Source organism: Dipodomys merriami, unplaced genomic scaffold (genome assembly GCF_024711535.1).
Source record: "Dipodomys merriami isolate MVZ:Mamm:240054 unplaced genomic scaffold, mDipMer1.0.p SCAF_3, whole genome shotgun sequence".
In the NCBI taxonomy this organism is placed as follows: Eukaryota; Metazoa; Chordata; class Mammalia; order Rodentia; family Heteromyidae; genus Dipodomys; species Dipodomys merriami.
Window position 1 is genome coordinate 13380991 of NW_027204492.1, and position 16049 is coordinate 13397039.

The following is a 16049-nucleotide window of genomic DNA, read 5'->3' on the forward strand; positions in this document are numbered from 1 at the left end:
CCCAGAGTTCAGGCCCCACGACCGGACCCAAAAAAAAAAAAAAAAGAATGGAGACCAAAAGCAGGATGTGGGGATGCATGCCTGAAATCCCTATTCTCAGGAGGCAGCAAACAAGTAGAGCACTGTTCAAGACCAGATTCAAGGGTAAGCTGAATAAACAGTCAGGAAGACCTCATCTCAACCCACAAGTTGGGTACAGAGGTCATATCTGTACTCCAGCTTTAAAAAAAAGAGAGAGGTAAGCCGGGTGCTGGTGGCTCACGCCTGTAATCCTAGCTATTCAGGAGGCTGAGATCTGAGGATCACGGTTCAAAGCCAGCCCGGGCAGGAAATACTGTGAGACTCCTATCTCCAATAAACGACCAGAAAACTGGAAGTGGCGCTGTAGCTCAAGTGGTAGAACACTAGCCTTGAGGTGAAGAGCTGAGGGACAGAGCCCAGGCCCAGAGTTCAAGGCCCACGACCAACAAAAAAAAAAAAAAAAAGAGAGTCTAAATATTGTCTCTAGCTTCCATCACAGAATTTAGGCTAGGCACCAAAGCAAGTATCTAGGCAGAGCCCTGTGGTGTCTCTGAGTTGAGAAGACTAAGTTCAACTTTCAGGGAGGCCAAGAACACTAGAATTGTGGGACAGAGGGAAGAGAGCTTCACCCAGAGAGATATTTGGAGATACTTACAAGGTCTTCCTTATCTGATCAGTGTACCTGTAACTGATATTGCCTCTTTTCTCCAAACTAGGGCTTTGATAAATCTCAGAGGAATATAAACTGGAATGAGATTTTGTCAGTAGAGGGTGCTAGAGAGACACTGCAAAGGAAACAGCTTTGTTTCCCTGTTGATGTGCACCCCCAGATTTCTCAGGGCCGGTCTCACAACAAAATAAGAGAGATAGACATCATGTGCCTCCTAGTGAAAGAACACACTATAACCTTATTTTGTCAAAGAAACCAATTCTGAAATCAGATCAAACTGTTGGATCCAGGTGCCAATTTGCAGGAAACAGAGGAACATTCAATCATGGATTGAACTGAACAGTATTGGGATGGACAGGTAGAGAGTTATCTAATAAATCAAATGAGAAAATGCTTGCCTTCAAACCAAGACTATGGATTATAGGAACATTCACCACAGAATTTATTTTCCACTTTTCACTGAATTTGAAAATGCTCTTAATAAAATGTACACACACACACACACACACACACACACACACACACACACACACATATACAGAGTTAAGTACACTGGATACCTGTGGCTCACATCTGTAATTGTACCTACTCAGGAAGCTGAAATCTGAAGATCATGGTTCAAATACAGTCCAGGCAAGGAAATTCATGAGACTCATCTCCAATTAACCATCAAAAAGCCAGAAATGGAGCTGTGGCTCAAGTGGTAGAGCACTAGCCTTGAGCTGAAGAGCTGAGGGACAGTGCCCAGGCCCAGAGTTCAGGACCACGACCAGACCCAAAAAAAAAATTTACAAATTAATAACATTTTAAAAATTTGTATCTTCTACCTAGCAGTTACAGCCAAATGAATATTTCCTAGGGTGATAACTAGAAAAGAATATACAGACAAGGGGCTGGGAAGGTAGCTCAGTGGTAGAGCCCTTGCCTTGCATGCATGAGGCCCTGGGTTCAATTCCTCAGCACCACATAAGCAAAAAGAAAAAAGCCAGAAGTGGCACTGTGGCTCAAGTGGTAGAGTGCTAGCCTTGAGCTGAAGAGATGAGGGACAGCGCCCAGGCCCAGAGTTCAGGCCCATGACCAGACCCAAAAAAAACAAAAGAATATACAGATGATTATTCAATAATGACTATCATGTATTGAGTGCCTATTAGATATTAAGCAGTACTCTAGGAAGTTTACAAGAATCTTATCTTCTCAACAACCCTGTGTGATACAAACTATTCTTAATCCTATTCTATCATAACCCTCAAGGACCTGAAAGACAGTCCGTAGGCAGTATAAAAACAAAAAATATGGGGGGGATGGAGGAGAGCAGTGGAGATGGGAAGGGATGGGAAGGGGAAACAAAGGAGGAGGCAACAAATGCTTGATAAGAAATGTACTCATTACCTTGCCCATGTAATTGTAACCCCTCTGTACGGTATTTTCACAATAAAAACAATACAAAACAAAACTGAGAACAGCGGATCATGATGGGATGTTTTAAAAATTATGAGCCAGGCAGCAGTAGCTCATGCCTGTAATCCTAGCTATTCAGGAGGCTGAGAGCTAGAATCAAGGTTTGAAACCAGCCCAAGCAAGAAAATCCATGAGATACTTATCTCAAATTAACAACCAAAAAGCCAGAAATTGAGCTGTCATTCAAGTGGTACAGGGGTAGCCTTTAGCAAAAAAAAAAAAATTAGTGGCATAGCCAGGCACTGAGTTCAAGCCCCAAGACCAGCACAAAAAAATTATGTTCTATACAAACAGTGGAATGCAAGAAGCTGTTAAAAAGTATAAGCAGCTGGGTACCGGCCATCTGAGGATCGCAGTTCAAAGCCAGCCCGGGCAGGAAAGTCTGTGAGACTCTTATCTCCAATAAACCACTAGAAATCCGGACGTGGTACTGTGGCTCAAGCGGTAGAGCACTTGCCTTGAACCAAAGAGCTGAGGGACAGCGCCCAAGCCCACAGTTCAAGCCCCATGGCCGACAAAAAAAAAAAAGTATAAGCACTCTCTCACTTTTATTGTTTCTCCCCATCTTGTCCCTCTTCTCTCTTCTCTTCCTTTCAATATGGATATAAGCTATATTGTATATGTATGCATTAATATATAGTATGTATATATCTAATGAACTTGAAAGAAGCCCATTATAAATTCCTCAGCAAATATAAAAGTGCAGATTATAGAAATATATATATAATACTATTTACACTAAAAAATTATATATACATAAAAAGAATCCATTACTGGGAGGAGCCAGGCTTTGGTAGTGGCTCACACCTATAATCCTAGCTACTCAGGAGGCTGAGATGTACAGGATGGCAGTTGAAAGCCAGCCCGGGCAGGAAAGTCCATGAGACTCTTATCTCTAAAGAACCAACAGAAAACCAGAAAGGAAGCTATAGGTCAAAGTGCTAGAGTACTACCCTTGACCAAAAATGCTCAGGGACAGTGTCCTGGCCTTGAGTTCAAGCCCAATGACTAACAATAAATTAATTAATTGATTAATTAAAATAAAATCGGGATGCATTGCAGGGAAAACCTTACTTCCTATATTTCATCTTCCACATTGTATGGGGTTCTTACAAACATGTATTAATTCTGGGATTAAGAAAACTACAGTGTTTCCATGGTAAGGAGATGAGTTGAGGGAACCTCAAAGACAGAGACAATGGAGCCCCATAGTGTGTGATCAGACCAAAAGGAAGTCTCATAGTCACGGGCCTAGGAATTTACCATCTCAAATCCCCCAAAACTGGCTGGGAATGTGACTTAGTGGTACAGTACCTGCCTAGCATGCATGAAGCGCTGGGTTCCATTCCTCAGTACCACATACACAAAAAAAGCCAGAAGTGGCACTGTGGTTCAAGTGGTAGCGTGCTACCTTTGAGCACAGACAGGTTCAAGAACAGAGCTCAAGCCCTGAGTTCAAGGCCCAGGACCAGCAAAAAGAAAAAATAAACCAACAAATCCCCTAAAACAATGTATTTCCATAGGCAAGAGATATAAACAGTGACTTTTTTTTTTTTCGGTCAGTCGTGGGGCTTGAACTCTAGGCCTGGGCACTGTCCCTCAGCTCTTCAGTTTGAGCCACAGCACCACTTCTGGTTTTCTCTGTTTTATGTGGTGCTGAGGAATCAAACCCAGGGCCTCATGCATGTGAGGCAAGCGCTCTACCACTGAGCCACCTTCCCAGCCCCAAGCAGTGACTTTTAAAAAGGAGATGGAGTCAGGCACAGGTGGCTCACACCTGTATTCTTTGCTACTCAGAAAACTGAGATTCAGAGGTTCAAGTTTTATGCTCAGCCCTGGTAGAAAAGTCTCTGAAATTTCACCTCAAAAAAAAAAGCTGGCACAGTGAGAGCCAGTGGCTCATGTCTGTAATCCTAGCTACCTAGGAATCTGAGATCTGAGGATCCCGAAGCCAGGGGCTTTCAAAGAAGAAAACACCGTAAGACACTTATCTCTAATTAAATACCCCCAAAAAGCTAGAAGAGGAGTTGTGGCTCAACTGGAGAGCACTAATATTGAGCAAACAAAGCTCAGGGACAGAGTCCAGGCTCTGAGTTCAAGCCCCATGACCAGCAAAAAAGGCCAAAAGCAGGGCTTGAGTTAAACCCAGACACTGATGGGGGGGGGCCAGAGGGAGGGAGGAGTGAAAGGAGGAGGGAGGGAGGGAGGGATGGACAGAGAGCTAAGAACATGGATACACAGCACAACTTTGGATTTCTACAGTTCCATAAGCTAAAGTGGTTCATGATGAACAGAGAAGCGAATCAACAGGCTGGGATGTAGGTTCCCTTGGTAGAGTGCTTGCCTAGCATGCATGAGGTCCCAGTGCCACAAATGCCATGGTGCCACAATGCCACAGAGAGAATGGTACAGGGCAAAGAAGGGGAGGGGGAGAAGGAAGCAGAGGAAAGAAGAGATTTCATTTTGTGACAGTTATTATTCTATAGTTCTGTACACACTGTCCTGTGACATGATTTTAGTTCACTCACAAGGATTCACAGGGAGCTCTCCACTACCCAATCCTTGCCAGAAGCTTGCTCGTTCACAAGTAATCACAGGAAATGCCTATTGGCAATCCCTAGTAGGTTTATCTGAAGCATGAATTTCTAGAAGTGGGGTTACTAGGTGAAAGCATCTTTATTTTGTCAGTCATGGGGCTTGAACTCAGGGCCTACGAGCTCTTCCTAGGCTCTTTTGCTCAAGGCTAGTGCTCTACCACTTTAAGCCACAGCGCCATTTGCTGTTTTCTGGTGGTTCGTTGGAGATAAGAACCTCATGGACTCTCCTGCCTGGCCTGGCTTCAAACTGGCTTCCTCAGATCTAAGACTCCTGAGTAGTTAGGATTATATGTGTACACCACCAGCACACAGCCCTAGTAATTTACTCTTACACCAGGTAGGTCTCCTACACCTTAGTCATCCTGAGACATCTCTCTAATATACTTGTAGATATGCCAGTCGCACACCACCATTCACACTCTAGCCCTATTTTGAACCACTTTAAATATAATTGTGATGAGTATAAGCTTCTTAGCCATTTGCATTCAATTTTTCTATAAAACAGACAGTAAACTTGTCCATTTCTCTTTTTTTTTTGGGGGGGGGGTATGGTCGTGGGGCCTGAACTCTGGGCCTGGGTGCTGTCCCTCAGCTCTTCAGCTCAAGGCTAGCACTCTACCACTTGAGCCACTGCGCCACTTCCGGCTTTTTTCTTATGTGGTGCTGAGGAATCGAACCCAGGGCCTCATGCATGCAAGGCAAGTGCTCTACCACTGAGCCACCTTCCCAGCCCTTGCCCATTTCTCTTATGGGCTGGTTTGCCTTTCTTCAGATGATTTGCATAAAGGCTCTAGAAATGGAAGAAATAAAGAAAAATCATCACCTACATCCCAAATCATTTGTCTTTGCATATCCATTGCATTTGAATGTTGTGATTTATTCCATTTGCCATGCAGAAAGATTTGGAAGTTGGCTTTACTTGGGACTGGGAAGGTGGCTCGGTGGTAGAGTGCTTGCCTTGCATGCATGAGGCCCTACGTTCGATTCCTCAGCACCACATAAGCAAACAAAGCCAGAAGTAGCACTGTGGCTGAAGTGCTAGAGCACTAGCCTTGAGCTGAAGAGCTGAAGGACAGTGCACAGGCCCAGAGTTCAGGCCCATGACCAATCAAAAATATAAATAAATTTAAAAGAATTTTAACTCTAGTGTAAAAAAAAAGTTGGCTTACTTTATTTTTTTTTCTTTTCATGCAAGTTCTGGGCCTTGAACTCAGGTTCTAGGTGCTCTCCCTGAGCTTTTTGCTTAAGGCTAGCGCTCTGCCACTTGAACCATCTTTCCACTTCTGGCTTTCTTCGGTAGTTAATTGGAGATAAGATTCTTACACATTTTCTGCCTGAACTGGCTTCAAACCACAATCCTCAAATCTTAGCCTCCAGAGTACCAGGGATTGCAGGTGTGAACCACCAGTGCCTATTTGCCTTACTTTTCTTTTTAATTTTTATTGTTATTATGAAGGTGATGTACAGAGGGATTACAGTTATAGAAGTCAGATAAAGCATACATTTCTTTTTTTGGACAATGTCACCCCTTCCCTCATTCTCTCTCAGTTTTCCCCTCCCATCCACAGACACAAACTGTATAGCTCATTTTCAACTTAGTGTCCAGTAAGTACCACTGCTGTTTTGTTTTGTTTTGTTTTTTGTCAGTCATGGGGCTTGAACTCTGGGCCTGGGCACTGTCCCTCAGCTCTTCAGCTCAAGGCTAGCACTCTACCACTTCAGCCACAGAGCCACTTCCAGTTTTTCTGGTGCTTTTTTGTATTGGAGAGAAGTTTCACAGACTTTCCTGCCGGGGCTGGATTTGCACTGTGATCCTCAGATCTCAGCCTCCTGAGTAGCTAGGATTACAGGCATGAGCCACCACTGCTGTTTTGTTTACTCTTTGTCCCTCCATTTGCCTTTATTTTTTCACAGTGTGATTAAACAATCATTTCCTGGAAGTGGCGCTGTAGCTCAAGTGGTAGAGTGCTTGCCTTGAGCTGAAGAGCTAAGGGACAACGCCCAGGCCCAGAGTTCAAGCCCCACGACCGACAAAAAAAATAAATAAATAAATAAATAAATAAAATAAAAAAAATAAACAATCATTTCCTTTTAGTTTGTGGAGCTTGTATCTTGTCTCCTCATTCCATTTTTTTCTATATTTTAGTGTTCAAAGCTCTAATTCACTGGAAGGTCATTTTGAGCTCAAGGACTTTGGTAGAGACCCAGCACATTTTTTTCAGTCATTTGTACCAACATGGTTGGTAGAATATCAATGTTGTTTTGATTTGCATTTCTTTTGTGGCTAGAGAAGTTGAGCATTTCTTCATGTGTCTATTGGCCATTCTTTTTTTTTGGGGGGGGGGGAGGAGGTCCAGTCGTGGGGCCTGAACTCTGGGCCTGGGCGCTGTCCCTCAGCTCTTCAGCTCAAGGCTAGCACTCTACCACTTGAGCCACAGCGCCACTTCCTGCTTTTTTCTTTTGCTTATGTGGTGTTAAGGAATTGAACCCAGGGCCTCAAGCATGCAAGGCAAGCACTCTACCACTGAGCTACCTTCCCAGCCCCCAGCAAAACATAATTTTAAAGATACAAAATAAACCAAGCATTGGTGGCTCACATGTGTAATCCTAGCTACTCAGGAGGCTGAGATCTGAGGATCACAGCTTAAACCCAGCCTTGTCAGGAAAGTCCATGAGACAACATTTTCAATTAGCCACCAGAAAACCACAAGTAGAACTGTGGCTCAGGTAGCAGAGAGCTAGTTTTGAGCACAAAGGCTGAGGGACAGTACCCAGTCCTTGAGTTTGAGGTCCAGGACCAGCAAAAATAAATAAATAAATTCTTCCCCTTTTGCTAAAAAGAGACAATTCAGGGTGTGGGGAGTCATTCTATTCCTGCCTGGAGTTTCCTTTTTGTCCTCATCATCCATTTCTCCACATAAAATACATTAAAAGTAGAAATGCCCTGATTAAACTCTTCCTCACACACTCAGCCTTTCCTTTAGCCTCCATGGTAAACACGAAACATGTCCAGTATTCTAAGACCCAGCAGAAAGCAATTTGAAAATCACAAGGTAGATTTCAAACCCAGCATAACTTCCTAGTTAAAAGTTCTTGGGCCTGGCGTTAGTGGCTCACACCTGTAATCCTAGTTACTCAAGAGGCTGAGAACTGATGATCAAAAACTGGAAGTGGCACTGTGGCTCAAGTGGTAGAACACTACCCTTGAGCACAAAGAGGCTTAGGAATAACACCTGGGCTCTAAGTTCACTTCTGGTTTTCTAGTGGTTTATTGGAGATGAGTCTCACAGACTTGCTTGCCCGGGCTGGCTTTGAACCATGATCCTCAGATCTCAGCCTCCTGAGTAGCTAGGATTACAGGCATGAGCCACCAGTGCCCAGCTATATCACCTTTGTCATATATGACTTACCCTGAGATTTAGCTTTTTCATCTGTAAGACAGCAGTGGTGAAGTCTAGTTCCAGGGTATCCTGAGGCTTTAGTTTGTCACTGCAGGTGAAGACACACAACAATGCTGCCACGACTCAACTCCACAGTGCTTTGCTTACCTTCTAACCCTTTACTAGCTATGTCTCTAGCTGCACCCCCTCAAATCTCAAGCTTTATCCCATGCGCTTCCTCAGCTACTCAGTCTTTCTATCAGAGTATGGGTGTGTGTGTGTGTGTGTGTGTGTGTGTGTGTGTGTGTATGTGTGTGTGTGTGTGTGTAAGAGAGAGAGAGAGAGAGTATAGGGTTTGAACTAAGGAACTCATACTCTCAGTGGGCTTTTTCACTCAAGGTTAGTTCTCTACTCCTCCACCTCTTCCACTTCTGCCTTTTGCTAATAAGTTGGATATGAGTCTCACAGACTTCCCGTCCAGGCAGTCTTTGAACCATGATCCTCAGATCTCAGCCTCTTGAGTAACTAGAAATACAGTTGTGAGCCAACAATGCCTAGCCCAAGTTCTTGATGTCAATCATCTTTCTACTAGATTTAGCAAGCATTTCATAGCAAGCAATACAAACATCATCTTGAATATATTTGAATTCAACTTTTTAATAAAATTCAGGTCAAAAATCATATACATGGGAGCTGGGAAGGTGGCTCAGTGGTAGAGTGCTTGCCTTGCATGCCTGAGGCCCTGGGTTCGATTCCCCAGCACCACATAAGCAAAAAGAAAAAAAGCTGGAAGTGACGCTGTGGCTCAAGTGGTAGAGTGCTAGCCTTGAGCTGAAGAACTGAGGGACAGTGCCCAGGCCCAGAGTTCAGGCCCCACAACCGACCCCCCCAAAAAAATCATATACATTTCCTATCTATTAATTTATTAAATTTATTAAAATCTATTAGAGCTATTAAAAGTACTTTTAATGGCTGGGAATGTGGCTCAGTGGTAGAGTGCTTGCCTAGCATGCATGAAGCCCTGGATTCGATTCCTCAGTACCACATAAACAGAAAGCCACAAGTGCTTGTTAGTATTATGCCCACCTTTGGTCCTCAGCTCCACCCAGACCTGAGCTCCTCCCAGCCCTGGAGTTCCTGCCATACAGCTGGCCCTTCCCTCTCTCCACCAAGACCCACCTGAACTACCTGAACCCCCATCTACCTCACTTTCTACCCCTCAGACCTAGATAGTGAAGGCCGCCATTTGCTCTCTCTCCTGGGGGAAATATGGCTCCTCTAATAAACCTTGTAATAATCTTTCTCCTGTGCCTGCCTGCCTCTGTGTGGTCCCCTGGGATGGATGTGATGGATCCTTTCAGTGGTGCTGTGGCTCCAGTGGTAGAGTGCTACCCTTGAACAAAAGCAGCTCAGGGATAGTGTCCATGCTGAGTTCAAGCCCCAGGACTGGCAAAAATATAAAAGTACTTTTAAATGGAAATGTATGTTATGTCAGATACAAATACAAAATCTACCAGTGATATTGGTAATTCGGTTTTATTCCTGTCCTCAAAAAGTCAGCTTGTGCTAGCCTTGAACCAAAAGCTGAGGGACAGTGCCCAGGTCCTGATTTTAAGCCCCAGGACCAGCACAAAAAAAAAAAAGCAGTTTACAGTTTTTTGTTTTATTTTCCAGATCACAAGATTTGACATTAATTTTTGTACATATTTATGTTCTGTTAAAAGAAAACTATAAGGCCAGAAGCTAATGGTTCATGCCTGTGATCCTAGCTACTCAGAAGGCTGAGATCTGAGGATCACGGTTCGAAGCCAGCCCAGTAGGAAAGTCCATGAGATTCTTATCTATACCACCAGAAAACTAGAAGTGATGCTGTGACTCAAGTGGTAGAGCACTAGCCTTGAGCAAACAAGCTTAGGGACAGTGCCCAGGCCCTGAGTTCAGGCCCTATGACTGCCAAAAACAAAACTATAAAAGAAAACTATAAAGAAAAAACTGTGCCGGGCGCTGGTGGCTCACGCCTGTAATCCTAGCTACTCAGGAGGCTGAGATCTGAGGATCGCGGTTCAAAGCCAGCCCGGGCAGGAGAGACTATGAGACTCCTATCTCCAATAAACCACCAGAAAACCGGAAGTGGCGCTGTAGCTCAAGTGGTAGAGCGCTCGCCTTGAGCTGAAGAGCTGAGGGACAGCGCCCAGGCCCAGAGTTCAAGCCCCACGACCGACAAAAAAAAAAAAAAAAAAGAAAAAACTGTAAGGGGCCAGGAATGTGTCTTAGTGTTAAAGTGCTTGTCTCACACATGAAGCGCTGGGTTCATTTCCTCAGTACCACATAATCAGAAAAGGCTGGAAGTGGTGCTGTGGCTCAAGTGGTAGAGCAAAAGAAGCTCAGAGACAGTGCCCAGGCCCTGAGTTCAAGCCCCAGTAATGGCAAACAAACAAACAAAAAAAAAAGTAAGGCAGTATACACAAATCATTGTAAAAGATCAATATAAACTCAGAAACAGATGCATGCAGTTATGCCTGATTGATTTATTTTTACAAAGGTGCAAAAGCTGTTCAGTACAAGATAGTTTTTTTCAAACAATGGTGATGAAACAATTATTGTGCCTGTGAAAAATTACAGGCATAAAATAAAAATTAATTTGAGCATAAATCTCATCACACACAAAAATACTAAAATATAGGCAATGGACTTAAAGTACAGAAAAAAATATATATTATAAAATGTAGAGAAAAAGAGCTGGGAATTTGGCTTAATGGTAAAGTGCTTGCCTAGTATGCATGAAGCCCTGGATTTGATTCCTCAGTACTACATAAATAGAAAACACCATAAGTGTTACCTTGGCTCAAGCAGTAGAATGCTAGCCTTGAGCAAAAGAAGCTCAGAGACAATGCCCAAGCCATGTGTTCAGGCCCCAGAACTGGCAACAAAAATTGTGGGGAAAAGTTTATACTATAAAGAGGATACTTTATAAATATAATAAAAATATAAAATAACTAAAAAATTAATAGAAAATCTCCAGGGGGCCAGATGCCAGTGGCTCACACCTATAATCCTAGCTATTCAGGAGGCTGAGATCTGAGGATCACAGTTCAAAGCCAGCCAGGGCAGGAAAGACAGTGAGACTCTTTTTTTTCTTTTTGTCGGTTGTGGGGCTTGAACTCTGGGCCTGGGAACTGTCTCTGAGCTCTTCAGCTCAAGGCTAGTGCTTTACCACTTGAGCCACAGTGCCACTTCCAGCTTTTTCTGCTTATGTGGTGCTGAGGAATAAAACTGAGGGCCTCATGCATGGTAAGCACTCTACCACTGAGCCAGCCTGTAAGACTCTTACCTCCAATAAACCACCAGAAAACCAGAAGTGGCGCTGTGGCTCAAGTGGTAGAGCACCAGCCTTGAGCTGAAGAGCTGAGGGACAAGGCCCAGGCCCAGAGTTCAAGCCCTACAACCAACAGAAAAAATAAAAATAAAATCTCTAAGGGGCTGGGAATGTGGCTTAGTGGTAGAGTGCTTGCCTAGCATGCATGAACCTTGGATTCAATTCCTCAGTACCACATATATAGAAAAAGCTGGAAGTGGCACTGTGGCAAGAGCGGTAGAGTGCTAGCCTTAAATACAGAGAGGCTCAGGGATAGGGTCCAGGCCCTGAGTTCAAGCCTCAGGAACAGAAGAGGGGGGGGAAGGAAGGAAGGAAGGAAGGAAGGAAGGGAGGGAGGGAGGGAGGGAGGGAGGGAGGGAGAGAAGAAAGAAAGAAAGAAAGAAAGAAAGAAAGAAAGAAAGAAAGAAAGAAAGAAAGAAAGAAAGAAAGAAAGAGGAAGGAAGGAGGAAGGAAAGAAGGAAGGAAGGAAGGGAGGGAGGGAGGGAGGGAGGGAGGGAGGGAGGGAGGGAGGGAGGGAAGAGAGAGAAGAAGAAGGAAGGAAGGAAGGAAGGAAGGAAGAAAGAAAGAAAGAAAGAAAGAAAGAAAGAAAGAAAGAAAGAAAGAAAGAAAGAAAGAAAGAAAGAAAGAAAGAGGAAGGAAGGAAGGGAGAGAGGCAGGGAGGGAGGGAAGGAGGGAAGAAGGAAGGAGGAAGGAAGAAAGGAAGGGAGAGAGGGAGGGAGGGAAGGAGGGAAGGAGAGAAGGAAGGAAGGAGGGAAGAATGAAAGAACGAAAGAACAAAAGAAAGAATAAAAGAAAGAACAAAAGAAAAGAATAAGGAAGGAAGAGAGAGGCAGGGAGGGAGGGAAGGAGGGAAGAAGGAAGGAAGAAGGAAGGAAGGAAGAAAGGAAGGAAGGAAGGAGGGAAATTTCCAGGGCCTAATGCTGTATGAAACCTTGGATTTGATAACAAGAATTCAATATATATTACTTTCAAAAATAGGCATTAGAAAATTTAAAGCCCCATGTACATTCCACTCTTTATTTCTATTTTGTAGTGCTGGTCTATGGCCTTTGTTTCAGAGAGCAGTTTACTCTTCTTTAAGTGATGAATCTATTTTCCCAAAACAAGTATCTTCTGAAATATTTCCCACTGATTATAGATGTACCATCTTCATTGGCCATACACGCATAGGTTTCCCTCTAGACTCCATTCTGTTCTATTGTTCTTCTTTTCTACTATAGTCACACACACACACACACACACACACACACACACACACACACACACACACACACACACACTACAGAGGCTTCTTATTATTCACTAACTCTCCATTTGTGAGTTTTCCTACTTGTCATTATGCAAAACCCCAGAACCATTACCCAAAGCACTCTTGTGGTTACATCTGAGTCATCTGCATACACTTTGCCACCTGAGGTCAAACAAGGTCCTTCTATTGTCCTTGTTCCATCTTTTTTTTAAATAAGTTTTTTTTATTGTGAAAATACTGTACAGAGGGGTTACAGTTACATGAGCAAGGTGATGAGTACACTTCCTATCCAGCATTGTTGCCTCCATTCCATATTTTATAATAACAAAAAGTGTCTTTTGCTAGGTGCTGGTGGCTCATGCCTGTAATCCTAGCTGCTCAGGAGGCTGAGATCTGAGGATTGCGTTTTGAGGCCAGCCCGGGCAAGAAAGTCCATGAGACTCTTATCTCCAATAAACCACTCAGGAAAACGGAAGTGGTGCTGTGGCTCAAGTGGTAGAGTGCTAACCTTGAGCTGAAGAGCTGAGGAACAGGCCCACAGTTCAAGCTTCATGACCAACAACAACAAAAAAAGTGTCTTTTGGATTCTACTTTGGCCATGTTCTCCCACATTTTGTTGGTAATTTTGCTGTTTAAAAAGCTCCAAGGATAATGCTTAAGTGCTGCCTAGAATTCCCAGGCATAAGATGGCTGTGATTTGTTTTGTGGAGAAAGTATGTTTAAATAAACCCTGTTCATGAATGTGAAAAAAAAAAAAAAAAAAAAGAATTCAATATATAATAGAAAAGGAAGACTTGATAACTAGATTTCACCGAAAAAAACTCTGTACTTGTGAAGCCTCTGTTAAAAAGGTGAAAACAAAGCTGGGTACTTAGGGTTCACCCCTGTAATCTTAACTACTCAGGAGGTTGAGATCTGAGGATCACAATTCAAAGCCAGCCCAGGCAAGAAAGTCCATGAGATTTATCTCCAATTAACCACTAGAAAACCAGAAGTAGCACTGTGGCTCAAGTGGTAGAGCACTTGCCTTGAGCTGAAGAGCTCAGGGATAGCACCCATGCCCAGAGCTCAAGACCCATGACCGACACGAAAAAAGGTGTGTAAAGTCAGTAGTAAAATAATAGATTCATATAGAAAATGAGCAATGAGAGGGATGGATTTTACTAAAGAGAAGATTTCATAATGAGATCACCTCAATATCCTTATAAGGAGAGGATGTTATTCCTTCTCCAAATAGTGCTTGTCCAAGCTTTTCAGACTTTTCTTTCCATAGTCTGTACAGAAAGCAAAGGTGACATAGAAAGAGATCAAGGACAAATTTTAATATCAGGAACAAAAAAAAATCAATCTTTTGTAATTTACCTTGCCTCTCTGCAATTGGGATTGCTTCTATAACTACAACATAGGATATGTTTATTTGTGATTGTATACCTCATTATATATTCCTGTTTAATTGTCGAAGCTCTAAATTCATTGTTTGAATCCTCCTATTACTACTGCTGACTTTTTAAAAAATAACAACATATTTAAAACAAAAATGAGGGCTATGAATGTGGCTTAGTGATAGAGTGCTTGCCTAGCATGCATGAAGCCCTGGGTTGGATTCCTCAGTACCACATACATAGAAATAAGCCACAAGTGGTACTATGGCTCAAATGGTAGAGTGGTAGCCTTGAGCAAAAGAAGCTCAGGGACAGTGCCCAGGACCTGAGTTTAAGCCCCAGGACTGGCAATAAAAATCAAAATAAAAGGCTGGGAAGTTGGCTCAGTGGTAGAGTGCTTGCCTTGCATTCCTGAGGCCCTGGATTCGATTCCTCAGCACCACATAAGCAAAAAGAAAAAAGCCGGAAGTGGCACTGTGGCTCAAGTAGTAGAGCACTAGCCTTGTGCTGAAGGGCTGAGAGACAGCACCCAGGCCCAGAGTTCAGGCCCCACGACCGGACCCAAAAAGAAAGGAAAGAAAGAAAGAAGGAAAGAAAGAAAGAAAGAGAGAAAGGAAAGAAAGACACTCCAGGAAATAAAAACAAGATGCTTTTTCTTTGAAGTTCTTTTGTTTTCTCTTTGTCTCGTTTATCTGTCTTTGGGATGATAAAGGGGGGCACAGAAATGGAGGGACAAAGGGTAAACAAATGCAGCAATGTTACTAACTATACCTTAAGTTGAAAATGAACTATTCAACTTGTGGGTGGATATGGGGGGAAATATGGGAGAGAGTGAGGGAAGGGATGACATTGCCCTAAAAGAAATGTATTCATTTCCTGACTTATGGAACTATAACTCTTTTGTACATCAACTTTATAATAACAATTAAAAAAGAAAAGAAAAAGAATAAAAAGAAATAAAAAACAAGTGTAATAGCTTAGCAATTTTTAAACATCAATCATTTTAATGATTTAATCATTATTTTCCCTCTTAACTTTATGATAAATTACATTTCTTAATATACCCACGGCTTTTGTTTACTATCTTTAGAAACTTAAGCCATATTTTGACATACTAATGTCATGCTATACTTACCTATCATAGCTCAGCAAAGATTCCAGAGTCCAATCTATTCACAAACATTTCTACTAGGACTAAAAGAGGAGAAAAAAAGTATTCATTAATAACACAAAGTCAAATGAGACAGAACTGGAAAAATGCATAATGAAGCAACTGAATGTTAACTAGATCTATTACTACCAACAATTTATAACTGAATAGTTATAAATGTATTATTTAGTAGTTATAAATGTATAAGTTTTAAATTTATAGTTATAAATATTTCACACAAAATAGCTATAAATTCCTAACATTTAATTTATCTAGCATCACGGGGTTCTCTGCATGCATAAATTTTTCAGCTACCATTCGTAACATTTTCTTAATTATAGAACCCATTCATAATATGTTCAAAGGTAGTGCTCTTTGTACTAGAAAAGCAAACATTGTCACCAAATACTCTGTTCAGTTTTATGAATCCTCTGAAGCCCGGTCACTCAGATTTAAAATCAGATTTAAGAGCTTGACATAATTAAAGCTACCCACATACAGTGCATTTCTGGCATCATTTTAACTATTTTCCTAAGACGCATTCTAAAATGCTCTTCATTCTTTCCTATCTTAAACAGAGTATAATGATCGTCATTTGACCTTCCTTGATGACTCAGGGTCATTTTGGACACGGATCATTGTACCTGCTTTGGTTCTGTGACATTCTCAGGATCAGATGAAATCAGAACAGCTATTTGTTCCTAAACGAAAGAAAACAGAAAACATTCTACCCTCTTAGTGCATTCACTCCTCCTTTTCCACAAAA

At 42.4% G+C, this 16049-nt stretch overlaps 1 long non-coding RNA gene across 1 annotated transcript in view; it reads right to left on the bottom strand.

The window, feature by feature from the left end:
- LOC138839330 (uncharacterized) overlaps positions 1-15329 on the bottom strand; it is an 84851-nt gene extending 69522 nt beyond the window's left edge. The window contains exon 1 of the long non-coding RNA XR_011375944.1: positions 15269-15329. This is a non-coding gene — a long non-coding RNA (uncharacterized lncRNA). The remainder of the gene's footprint in view (positions 1-15268) is intronic.
- Positions 15330-16049: the final 720 nt, after the last annotated feature.